A 13,739-nucleotide genomic window follows, 5' to 3' on the forward strand; every position below is an offset into this window, starting at 1 on the left:
CCGCCGCCCCTCGGCCCCGCGCGGCGGGGGACGGTCCTGTCAGCAGCTCCCCGCCCAGCCGGCCGTTCTGGCTCTCCCTCCGTGTGAAACCGGTGGCCGCTACCGGGCGCTCGTGCGACCCTCGCCCCCGCCTCCTCCCCGTTCCCCGGTCGCTGTCCCCGACCTCAGAGACAGCCCAGTCCCCGCTCGTGGCGTCCCTCCGCCTGCTGCCAGCAGCGCGCCCGGCCCCTGGTGCGGGCCGTCAAACCGCCTTCTCACAGCGCACCCCGTGCCCCCCTGCCGCTGTCGATTACTTCATGTTACCTAAAAATACCTCACCCCCCTTTCATCGCGCCTATCACCCTCCCCGAGTAATTTCTGCTCGGAGTTTCCACCCCTCCGGGTCAAGTGGGTGTAACGCAAAGGTTAACCGTGCCCTGGGCTGAGCGGAAAGTACCTCGCCGTGCGGGCCAGGAAAGCCCCGCCGGGGCTAGGTGCGTTCTCCTGCCCGCCCAGCCCCGCTCCGCTCCCCGGCTCTCCTGTCGTTCATTTTATTGCTTTTCCCCCGGGCTCCGCTCCCACAGGAGGCGGTGGGTGGCGTTTTCCCAGCAGGTGAAAGGCACCTGGGCACCTCGTCCTGTCACACCGGCTTATGGGCCCCACCGCGGCGGTAGGTGTGCCGGCCTCGGGGCCTCTGGGCTGGGCACAGAGCCAGCGACAGCTATCGCTGTGTCATCATTTCGGTCACTACGGAACAGATGTCAGTGAACACAGGATCCCAAAATAGTATCTCAACGCAGCCTCCAAGTTTGCCTGCGTAGGGTATGATGTTCATAAATCATGCAAGTGCAGGCAGTGTAAATACTGTGCTGTTTCACAGTCTTTACAAATGAAACTGCTTTGTTTTCAGATCATGTGCTAAGCCTCTCGGAGCTGACATAAGGATGGTTTATCATCTGCACGTGAAAGGTCAGAAACTAAACTCATAAGGGGTTGTTCAAGGTCACTGAGGAAGAGATGGCAAGGGAGCAGTCCTATACTCACATGAGTTTTAAAGCACGGTATCATCTTCCTGCTTCATCTTGGAAAAATCCCCCATTTCAGATGTTTCAGTGTCAGTCCTCAGGTGGCCAACACCCAAATGGAGCTATGGGATGTGAGAAAGCCATATGCAGTGATGGTAAAAAAAAGGGTGGCATTCACGTGACTTCAAATATTGTGGCACTCTTAACTTGAAAGCTCTATGATTTCAGAGGTCATGGTTTCAAACTATGTTAAGTGGTGAGCTGCATGTCCCCTGAGAGCTCAGCTGGGCACTATACTTTGAAATGAGGTACACTCGTGACAGGTGAACTAAACTCAGTTTACTCCTACTAGACACTGTGTCTTAACTCCTGGGTTATGAAGTTGCAAATTCATGGTGATTCAAATGTAGCTGGAAAAAAGGGTTCAGGATGAGACATAAAGAAATTCAGTTAAGTACATTTGAACAAAATCCCAGTGGAAGCAAAAGTCGCTGAAATGGAGATCTCTCTACTTTGGGATTTTCACCTGCATAGTCTAAGTAGTGCCGATGGAGGAAGAATACAGCTAATACTTCATATGGGTACATTCTGTATGAATCTCCAAATCAGATCAGAACTTGAATTATCGTAAGCATCACAAAGAAAATGGCTCTGTTCTCAACAGCATTAATTATCTTTTGAATTCCTGAGCATGAACTGTTCACCATACAAATAGGAAACAGTGTCTTAACACACGCTACTCCTGATCAGAATGATGTCCAAGGATTTGGCATTCTGGGCAGAAAGACAATACCTACTGACTAATATGGGGGGAAAAAAAGGATGATTTTCCTATAAAATCTCAGAATAAGGTAACCAGAATGAACATACTCTAGTCATTAATTTAAATACCATGAACACAATGAAAAGGATGTCAGACTTGGTGAGAACTATGCACCCTGAATAGTAAGTCCCCAGTAACAGCAGTAACAAAGAAGTCAAGAGCTGAAAGTGCCAATAGTTGAGGCCTCTATCAGTTAAAGACACTATAATTGTTCAAAGTATTCTGCTAGTTTATGTAAAATATGCGGTCTCATCTCAACATTATGCAGGAGACTTGAATAATAATTAAATTTTTACAAATGGAGATGCTGAATAATCAGAGACACTTGTAACAAGGAGTGTAAGACCACTAGAACTGGGTTTAAGTCTCAGTCTGTTGTCCTATCCACAGTGCTATGAATGCTTGAAGTAATGTGCTTGTGGAATCTCCATCCTTGGAGATATTTGAAACTCAGCAGCAGAGTCCCTGAGCAGTCAGGTCTGATTGGACCTATTTTGAGCAGAGAGCTGGGTGGGTCTTGGGGGGCTTTTTCCAACCCAAGTTATTCTATGAATTTTTATGGTAGAAAGTATGTAATTCTCTGTTCTCATGTTACATGTAAACCAAATTTCTTGAAGTTTTACACCTGTGGTTTCTTTCCAGTATTTACATTTGCTTTATTGCAAAGAAAGTATAAGTGCCTATCATAGTGTTAGCGAATGGGCTCTCTTTTGAGGAAACAGTTTTGAAAATGTTGCATCTGCAATGAATGCTCATCAAAAAACCCAAAACATTTCTTACAAAAACCATGTTCCTTTTTTGGTTGAACATTTCCAACAATCTTTCATGTGCCATTTCATGGGGGAGAGTCCAAACCAAGACTACAAAGGGAAGAGTGATGGTGTTTTACAACTTCTAATATCAAAACTTTTAAAATATGTTTTATGTGTTTATTAGCTTGTCACTTGATTTCTTATATTATCATGGCATCTTAGAGAGGATTAAAATCCCCATAGGAAGCATTTTTGTGTACTTAAATTAATTGCAATTTCCTCCAACTTCCCTATTTTAATAGTGTAAAATCTTGCTGGAGTACAGTAATTACTTTGGATTTGGTGACTTCACTTGATTCCACTGACATGCGAATTGTGTTTCTTTGTTATGTAACTAAAAAAAAGGGTCACATGCTTCTCTGTCAGATACAATTGTATTTGCTATAGCTTGGGTTATTTTTTTACACAATATTTGAATCTAGACTGTGTCTGTTTCATATAAATAATTCAGTGTATTTTGCAAATCTTTTATAACTGATAAATTTAAAATAAGGGAACAATTCAAATTCAATAGCCGTTCCCAAGAAACAGATTGCCAATGGTCATAGGCCTCTCCCCCAGTAGTGTAGACTATGAACAATGCACTGTTTTTTGTATCCAGTAAAATTCTATATAAAATTCCATCTGCCCAATACCATATACAAAATTTTTAGCAAAATGGAATTTTGTAATTTTGAAAAAGTTGTGATGCATTTCTGTATGAGATAGTCAAACTATATACTTTGTTTCTCATTTCTAGGCTCAGTTCTCACTGTGAGAACTAGTAACATCAACTTTCAAAATGGAACATTTGTTCCCCAAAATAGTATTTTTCTTTTTTTTTTTTCATTAATGCCTACCTTAGTTACCACAGGGTACTGAACTTCCCGATGCATACAGCACAAAGAGAAAATGGTGCATTTTAAGGAAAAACAATAATCCAAACTGATCAATACCCTAGAGTTTTTCATGGAGTTGGACTTGATGATCCTTGTGGGTCCTTTCCAACTTAGAACATTCTATGATTCTATGAAGGCTTCCATTGATTTCACAAGGACATTTTCATGTGGGGTTACAAATCTTACTTGGGTTTGCAACTTCAGTGGCTCCAGAGGCCTACACGAAACAACCTGGGAAAATCTGAAGGATTATCTTTTTGAATTTACCCTCTTGACTCTAACAGTTTGGTCAATGTTATGCAAAGACAGGTGGAATAACACCTCCTATTGTCCATACATTCCAGCCTAGTGACATTTGTGTATATTGTGTCTAACTGTTCTTCTTATTCACCATTTATTTGTAGAGGTTTAAATATAAGATGAAGCTTTTTCTGGTCTAAGTGTCAGCAATGTTCCCTCCTTTTAGTTTTCTGTACAGAATTACTTGCAAAACCCCAACAGTACACTTATCTTCCTTTCTTATATAACCCATTGCATTCTAGAACTTGTATATTAAAAAGAGAGTATGTAGTCCTCTAGAAATTCCAGATCTTGATCTTGTGTGCTTCAGTGCTTGCTAGAAGCCCACTGAAGAAGTGTGTGTTATAGGACAATAAACCTGAGATATTTCACACCATGAGGAAAAAAGTTGCAATTCAGACGGACTCTCAACTGAAAGAGTCAGAATGAGGTTGTGATCTCATCTTACACCATTTGAGGCAGAGACAGCAGTGGCTTCTTGGGTGAAAAGGTAAAATATCAGCCTTCTTGGGTGAAAAGGTAAAAGTCTGTTTAGGGTTTACTAGGTCAAACTCAGTGCTTCAATCTATGTGCAGAAACTAATTTTCTAGTACCTCTGCAGTATAGACAGCTGATCTGTAAATTAGCACTGAGAGGGGCCTCGGTGAAGGTGGCCTTGTCCTCTGTTTAAGAAAGAGTAGGATGATTTTTCTAGAAATGAGCAAGCAGAAGAAATTATCATTATAGTCCAACAAAGATGCTCAAAAGCATAAAAACATGTATTGTAACAAGTGGTCAAAGCTTAGGATTGTTTAGTGAAATGCTCAATCTCTTTCTGGAAGTATTTACTGAAAAAAAAAAAAAAAAGCAGTATATTCATTTGAACAGACCTGTTCCAAAAGAAGAACATTTTAATTGTTGCCACATGCAACGTTTTAAAGAACACCACTAAGCTAAGATTTTTTGGTACTTCCACAATGCTTTTTTATGTGACGGAACTGGTATTTCAGATAGAAGTGTTTTCTTCCTTTTGATAGATAAACATGTGGTGTGCTATGACGGCCTTTCTGATTTCAGACAGAAGAGCTCCCCTATGGCTTGTCTTTAAAGTATAAAACTTACCCAGGGTTCTTCTAAATGCTGTCATTATTATTTTGCTGATATTAAATAAAACATTTACAGATACTGCAGCTTGATTTCTGGAAGGAATAGGTTAGAAGGGCAGTAAGCTGGGTAAGTTATTTCATTAATCTAATTTTGGTGGGACTTTTGCCTGAAGATCAGACTCCATGTTACTCATCTTTGTGCCATTTTCCTGTTTTCCTTCATTGTCTAACAGAAAATGAAGAGCATGTAATTTTACGTAGTTTTATATTAATGGATGACTGCAGCCCACCCCAAACCATTATAATTTTGATGCTAACTGTGTGGTTTTCCAGCTCCATGGAGGATGGGTGAAGGCCAGGTTTCCTCTTGATAGATATAGGTGTAGATCCACAGATTATAAGACTTCTGAACTCTTCTGAATATATACATTTCAAATGATAGTTTTTGACACAAACAGCACTGTGAAGTTCAGCAACAGTCACATACTTCTATTAGACTATTTTTGTATTATTGCAAGCTGAAACTATCCACATTACGCTGGCACTCCATGTGTTTTCCTTTTGCCTCCACCCATTTTCTTCTGTTCTTGTTGCCTGTCTCCTACCTTTCTCTCTGGTACTTGAAAAAGGTATGTAATCTACACTTAGTGCTGAGAGCCAGCTTAGGTGCCAATCAAGTGACTGTTACACCTTGTGTTGTTTCATTTTCTTCTTCCTCAAAATTTAGTTTTTTCTCTTCTTTTTCTTTGAGGACTATTACTCCCATTCTGTTTCCCTCCTCCACCGCATTAAAATTACTTTTTTACTGTTCTCATGTTTTGTTCTTTGTTTTTTTTTTTTTTTTTCTTTCCAGTCACTTTGGATGGATCCTCAGATGCTTCACAGGCCTCTTGCTTTCCTCATCTCCACCCTCTCTGCTTCTTTCACTTCTCTAATGGAGTCCCAAGGTCTCTCTCAAGCAGCACTGCAATTTCTCCCTCATCCTCTTTCCATGGTGATTTCATCCTTTCTTTATCACCCGGATCTAAGATATTGAGTTACCAAAGGCGGAGATTAAATATTCCATAATAATACAGCAGGCCTGACAACACTGTGTAAAGTTTTTAGAGAAAATTCCCAGGTAAACTCCTGTCACCATTAGCTCATTCGTATTCCCCAGAGATTTCCTATGTAATGTTTTACAAGGAAATGGTAGAAAAAAGGTAGAATTTAGTGGACAAATAGCAGGAAATATTTCTTGGGACTTCTGAAAGATTGAAGTTCCTCCTGAGAAACTATTGAGGAAATTAAGTGTTAGAGGTTGAAAGGGAAAGTTAAGTTGTGGTTTAAAAACAGCACTAGTGTTGTTTAACAGAAATTAAAGTTTATTTTTAGCACAACAGGGCCTCTATAGATCAGGGTCAAATGTATCCTACAGTTACAATGCAGAAGTTTGTAACTGGGTGATGGATAAGTACAAATCATTGTTCATGTCCATAGTTAAGCTGCTCAATCTGGTACATTGCACAGTGGTCATCGAGTGGAAAAATCCCACAGGCAAACTCCGTGTGTATGTGTGTGGCAGAGGGGGGAACTGAGAGGGATGGGGAACAGGGACAGGGATGGTGTATTTTTCCAGAATTATCAAAGGTTTTCAGCCTTTCTGATAGGATTTCATCTGTTCTTGTCCCAAGCCTTGAAATGTGGTATGCACATTACAGCCAGGATGCTCTCTGTGGGGTATTTATCTGCATATCCCATCCCCTCTCTCACGGGATTGTTGCTCAAGACTCACTGCTAACGTGACATCTAAAATAAATCAAGAAATATTTAATAGTGAAATTGGGAAAGAATGGAGGCAGATGGGGACATTCAGAAATAATTTAAAAGCCCATTACTTACTGATTTTTGTAATTGTTTCAAATATGTGTCTGTATATATGTCTCCTCACCTCTCACATCCTGCTTATCCTTAGATTGTTATCACTTTGGCATAGGAGCATGTATGTTTGGGCAGCACCTCACACAAATTCATCCCTTCTTCTGAAAGAGATCCCTACTTCTGATTTTTTTTAATTCATATCAATAAATCTTCCCTTGTCCAATTCCAGGATCCAGTAGAGCTATAGTTATTGGTTTTACTGTTTTTCCTTCATGCTCTGTTAAAGCTAAGACTCTTTTTAAAATAATATATAATTAAACTGTGGAATTCATTGGCTTCAGATGAGAACTTTGTAGGATTTAGAGATAGATAAGGTATTTATATGCATTTTATGTGCCTTTACACTAGCCAGGATAGAAGTACATAACAGAGGTAAGCTTTCATACTTCAGAACAAGAACCAGTCAATGTCTGGGGCCGCAGAGAAATTTTCCCTGCAGCCATATAGTGATGTGGTCCTTTGAAGATGATTTCTACCTTTGCTGAAGCATCTGGTACCGATTGTTGCTGAAGTCAGGATAAGGCACAAGAGAGGGACTATGGGATCCATGTGTTGCTAATGGACAGATACCCCTTTGTTAGGGACAAGTACTTCTAGCCCAAATTGACGCAGTCTAGAAGTAATTGAATTGTTCAACAGTATTTGAAGAGTCGGTATAAACTAAGGACCAAAATTAAGGTCACACTGTTAGCATATATTTGATTAGAGTACACAGCTACTTTAAGATTTGCCAGGCTTTTAATCTCAAATGGAAAATGTTTTACATAATTAAGTTACAGCCAAACTAGTAATTTGTTCCTTTAGGACCTGGTTAATGATACTTTAACAGCAAATAATCCTTGTGTGACATGACACACTAATGAACACTGGAAGGTGAGGGGAAATAGAGGTTATAAAACAATTTAGTAAGCCTAACTGTGTTTGAAGAAAAATGTTTCTAATTAAACATCTTCTTTGGCACCATTTACCATCATGCATGGTCTTTAATTCAAGACCAAACAGTTGTATAAGAGACAGACTATAGGTCAAACAAAAGTGTTAGGGTTAACGGAGAAATTGCTAGGTGAAGTTGTATATATAGCCTGCACAACACAGAATGTCAAAAAAGATGATCATTATAATTCTTTCTTGATTTAAATTCTATCAGTCTTCTAAGTGTCCACACTTCTATAGGTAATTAAAAAAACTGTATGACTTGACCTTGGAAGAAAATGAAACACAAAATATTAATTTGAAGAAGATGTGTCCTGGCTGACTCTGAAACCAATAAGGATTACATTATATCAAATTAAACTAAAATTTCATGATGCTCAACAGGAAAATACAGGTTTAAAACTGAAGTAAAAGAGAGAACAGCTGTCACCATAAGCAGTACAAATACAAATACAGTGACATGCACCTTACCTATGCACAAACCGTCATCATGGTAACTGCCATGGAAGGTTATGATCTCAAGAGGCATGATCAATGTAATAAACTCAAATATAACTGTGTGTTCCACTGGAGACAGACACATAGTCCCCTCAAAAAACCAGAAGAGAATGACTAGATCTTTTGCTCTTAGCCATTAACTGTCTTCCAGGGAATACTGTAAATACGCTATGATCATAGCTTGAAAACGCACAGTTATGGATTTACTGATTACTTGTGGGTTTTCATTTTTGCAGTTGGGGCCAAAATGATGCTGTCACTAAGCTTCTTCCCATGTGTGGGTGGAAACCGCTAGTTCTCTGTAGACTCTTGGTTTGTTTGTTAGTGCACTGTTGTCAGTTGGTCAGTCCCCTTCCCTATAAGAACATGAGAGGTGTAATTCCTGTAGGAGAGGATAAACTGAAAATACAACAGATCAGATCCTGTTAGGGGTCAAAATGGAGTTGGATGTATAAGAAGAAATATACTTCTTTGTTGCCCAGAAATTCTTTGAGCCTATGAAAGTATAGTTGTTCTTTTCTCTTGAAATATCTCCTGCCTAATTTGTTCTTTTGTTTGCTGTTTGTGTTCCAGGATGTAAGACATACATGATAAATATATCACAGAAATGATAAAAGGAATGTGCATTAATATTACTCTAACACTAAAAAGTTGAGTACAACTTCATTTCAAACTGTAGATTGATTCTCTGGTAGTTTTACATTTATACTACATGGCCACATCACTTCAGAACCCTCTTTCTCCTTATTCAGATCCTCACTTTATGTTCTATTGCCTACCAAAACGTTTGGATAAGTTCCACTTATGTAAGGATGAAAACATGACATTCATTTTATAATGTTATGAATTCTAGATACACAGATGATACATTTGAAAATGGCTTCCCAACATGTTATTTCATTATGTAAAATTAGTAGTTCATTGCAATTGAAAAATTTGTAGTAGATTCAAACTATCTGTGAAAGAAGTCAGTATTGCCTATCTAGTACAGACACTGGGTATAAGAATGATTTTGAATTAATTGATGAAAGTTACAGACAGAGGTATCTAGATACAGTGCTAGATAGAGTGTTGAGGCAGAATTCTGTCTGTTGGTGCAAAAAGGAGTCAGTGGCTAGGGTTTTCTTTCTCATCTGAGCTCCTACTATTTTCAGGTAGCATGAATTTCTGAAGAGTGCCCAGAGAGAGAAATCTCTCCTCTGTGGAGAGCATGAGACCTGCACAACCTGCCTGCTGTCCCTGTTGTGTTACCCAGATGGTGGCTGGCCACACCACCCCCTTTTGCTCTTGAGCAATCCATTGTTGAGTAGTTTATGCTTTCTTTTATATTGTTTCTTTTTTTCCGGCTTTCTTATATACCAAAACCAAGTAATGTATACATTTTTTTTCCCCCATTTTTCAGTTTGGCTTTCAAATCCAAAGTATATGCAGAGAGAAGAAATCATTCTTTCTGGAGCACTGTTGGACTAATAGGTTGTTTTTTTTTTTTTTTTTTTTTTAAATTCCAGAGCATTTTTTTCTCCTTTAATCTCTTTCAGCAACAGTGGCTGTAGGGGCTGTCTGTAACAATAGTAGGCAAGCATTTTTCCATTCCAAACACAGGAATGGAGTCTGATAGTATTCCTCCAAAAGAGTATATCAAACCTTTAGGTGGCAGCCAAGGGCTACTGTTTGAATCCCTAGATTTATTAGTTGTGTGGTCTCTGCTTCAGGTAGCAAGAAGAATTAATTTCTAATCCATCCAAAAGTAAAGTTGAAGAAATTTCACACAGGTGAAGCAATTTTTAAAGAGCTAGATATGTCTGGATATATAGGAATGCACCTGGGAACTCTCTCTGTAATCTGTTGCCCTTCTGCCACCCGCTGTCTCCTTCAAAGTAATCTTAAAGGCACAACCTAATGCCTAACATCTTACACTTATTGATAAATCTGTTAAAAAAAATGGCAATCAATCCAGTGCTTTTGTGTTGCATTCAGATTGTGAATTATAATGTGTGTCTGGAACTGGAGGTTGGAAACACTTGGTGGTCCATTGGCATGTACCTCCTCTGCCCCACGGCCCATCACAGCAGGGCTGCAGGGGCTGCTGGTCCCTGTGCCGCCCTGGCACTGCAGTGTCTCTGCAAGTGTCCTGGGCAATATGGGGCATGCCATGAGACAATGTGTCTCCAAAGGTGGTCATTCAAATGATACCTTCAGGCTTATTATCCCCATATCACTTTGAAACTGAGCTTTGTGATTTTTTTTTTTTCAATCATAAAAAGGACTTGTCAAAATCATGAGGTTAGTTTGCTGTAGTTATGCAGTAAATGTTTTGAAGTTCTGCTGGAATATATTATTACGATATGTTATTAAGTGATCTAGAGATGTCAAAATATTTGTTAATGAAGATAAAACTATTTGAAAGAAACTGTAGACTCTAGAGACTTTCTTTTAGGGAAGAAAGTGCTTCTTTGTCTCTTTGTCTTTACAAATAACTGCACAATGACATGTTTGGATATAGAACTTACTCTTTTTTCTTTTTTCTTATATATATATATATATATATAAATATATATATATATATAAAACTTACTGTCATTTTCATGCAAGAAAACATGACCACATTTGTATTACGTGTTTTAGGAGTCAAAACCAGAAAATAAGAGATTTACAAATAACCATCTGTTTACTGTACCATTCCCAAAGCTTTTCTTTGTGTAATTAACAATGACATGCAGCTACAAATCTCATTGTTTACCTCTGCAGTCTAATGCAGCATGTATTGTCTCACTATGCCACAGAAGTTTTTCAACATCATGGTGTCAGAAACCTATATACATGGAGAACAGATATCCAAACTCAGCATTGAGACAAGTAATTGTACTCTGATTACAAACCAGATGTTAAAAATAAGGTAGTTTAACTTAAATGACTAGTGATTCAATGACTAACAAGATGGGTTTACATTGAGATTTGCACTAGAAAATATAACTTTCTTTCAAACAGCTTGGAAGTATAGAAAGTCTGTCTGGATGTGTGGGTATTTATTAGATAAGATTTGGGTTTTCTCCCCTTCTCTTATTTTCTCTCACATTCTCTATTGTGTGTGAACCTATGTGAATGATGGGAGACATACGTAAGCCCCATTTCCAGTATTTCTGAATCTTTGGGTACAAGCAAAGGGCTCTCCAGAAGATTAGGGCTGTTTGAACACACAACTGGTCTGGGGCTGATACATCTTCCTCTCTGCAGATGCCGTTAACTGGTTTATGTCTAGTTAGCTCTGAGTGCCAGCAGAGTGGAAGCAAAGAGGTAAGTAAGCCTGACTTTTCCCACCTATGGAGAGGTGCCATGCTTTTCTTAATGTTGTTATCCCCCTACTACCCTGTGTTGCTGCATGCTGGTTCACCTCCTGTTGCATAAAAAGGCCAGGCATCAAGCTTTACAAATTCTTTGCATTTTAATTGTTCACTCCCATGATCTGCTCAAAACTGATCTCTTATTCAAGTCCTTGCTTGATTGGCTACAAGGTGTCTGCATTCATCTCCAGGAAGCAAAGAATAAGGCATCTAATTCACATAGTTGAAATTACTTAGTAAACACAATGGTCTGAGCTGATGTGGAATACAGCCAAGATACTATAAAAGGTACCTTCGTTATTCAAGAGACACCAATAGATGTTTACATGATAAAGAAAGGTTAAGACAAAAGTCTTCAACTCAAAAGACACCCATTCCTCTCAAATGTATATTGCTTATTACTGGCATTTTGTTCATATAACAAAATATTAGAGGCTGACTTAATAGAAGCAGAGTTACTAAATGGTCCACTTACTTTTTAGTTAAATATTTTATTACTGCAAAAAGATTTCTTCAATATAAAAATGCCCATGCGCCTCCTATTCAGCTGTTCAGTCTCTCCAGAGGTAAAATTTCATTGGAGGCTCTGCCTCGTAATAGTGGTTTTCTAAGTGACAGTGACCTGCTGGGCATTTATGCTCTGTCTTGTGCTGAGCTACACTAAGTTTTGTGACACATTCCCCTGCCCGGGAAATATTCAGGATATAGGGGTGGTTTTAAAATGTTTGTCTAGATGAGATGATCTCACAAGTTGCTGGAAAGACAGGGCTTAGTGCAATGGGAGGTAAGAGAGGACGTGTCCAGTGTGGTGAAGAAGGAATTACACATTAGCTCATATAAATAATAATAGCAGGTGTGGGTAATTGCACTTTAGTAGAACTGTATTTGAAAGCAGTTAAGTTGTAGTTTCTTAGCAACTGCTGCTTGCAGCCGCGTTTTAAGTGGCCAAGGCTTTCAAATTAGGCAACACCCATAGACTGCTATACAACAGCATTAAACAGAGAGAAACACTAAAGCAGAAGTGTTTTTGCTCTCTAAATAGAAACACAATGGAGGGCCAGAGCCACAGAGGAGGAGATGAAATATAAAAAGCACAAATTACGTCTACATCTCCATGAACGCCTTTTCAGGAAGAGCTGCTTAGGAAGGACTGCCATGGAGAAAGGCATGACCTGTAGCCTGCTCAATGCAATATGTAGACTTCAGGGAATGTTGGCAGGGATGTAATTTATATTTAGGTAACTCGGTTATTTTGTTAACACTTTTTGTTATGTCTTTTTCTGCATATGTCATTTAAAATATATGTGTGTGTGTATAAGGGTGCATGTAAGGGATTTTTTTCTAATGGGAATGAGTGTATCTATATTTATTGTGAAATGTAAATGTTATAATTGTCTGTAGAGCCAGCAAAAAAGATTTTAACCGTAATTTTTTTTCCTCTTTTGAAACCAGAACATTTTCTGACAATTCATAGGCTTGGATACATTGTCCTGGGGAAAAGCTCTCCAACTCAAGATGGAAAAGCTAATGTATTAGTTAAGGCACTCCCTGGATTAACAAGCTTCAAATTCTGGGGAGGCGCCTTAACTTCTGGCTTACTGTTTTGGTGAGTGGGAATGGCTGTCTCTGTCCTACATGTATGGTATGACATATTGTGCCCTTATTCCATCTCTGTAAAACTCTTCTTACTTTTTAAAAACAAAATTTATGTATGTAAAAGAGCAGTGGAATTGCCTTCTACATGTTTTAAAATGCCTTAGATATTTCCATATTTTCTTTCAAGTGCAAAACATATTTCTCTGGCCTGACCTTCTTTAACATAGAAAAGACATTTGTGAAAATAACCCATTCTAACATAGCGTGCCTCTGTGTCCTTCATGAGGACAGTGTAGTGTTTATTTAGAATGAGATGAGTCTATACAAAATATACACAGTATCAAAGATGGATAAATAGTAATATGGTTCGTTTTGTTCAGTTCACTAGCTGTTTAACTTTTATCCTATGTATCCTCATATAACCCCTAGTATGACATAGATTCCAGTACAACCACAGTTAAAAGTCATTTAGTTGTTATATGATCCAAAACACAGACAGTATTCCCAGGGGCTTCCTATGATGTCTCCACACACTTAGAGACAGTGTTG

At 38.9% G+C, this 13,739-nt stretch overlaps 1 long non-coding RNA gene across 1 annotated transcript; it reads left to right on the forward strand.

Moving 5' to 3' along the window:
• The first annotated feature begins 930 nt into the window (after nucleotides 1-930).
• On the forward strand, nucleotides 931-13,119 carry LOC309436316. Its single transcript, XR_014183324.1, has 3 exons — nucleotides 931-948; nucleotides 11,488-11,547; nucleotides 13,047-13,119. It is a non-coding gene; the product is annotated as an uncharacterized lncRNA (long non-coding RNA).
• The last annotated feature ends 620 nt before the right edge of the window (nucleotides 13,120-13,739 follow it).

The sequence above is a fragment of the Streptopelia decaocto genome, assembly GCF_964273445.1.
Source record: "Streptopelia decaocto genome assembly, chromosome: 2".
In the NCBI taxonomy this organism is placed as follows: Eukaryota; Metazoa; Chordata; class Aves; order Columbiformes; family Columbidae; genus Streptopelia; species Streptopelia decaocto.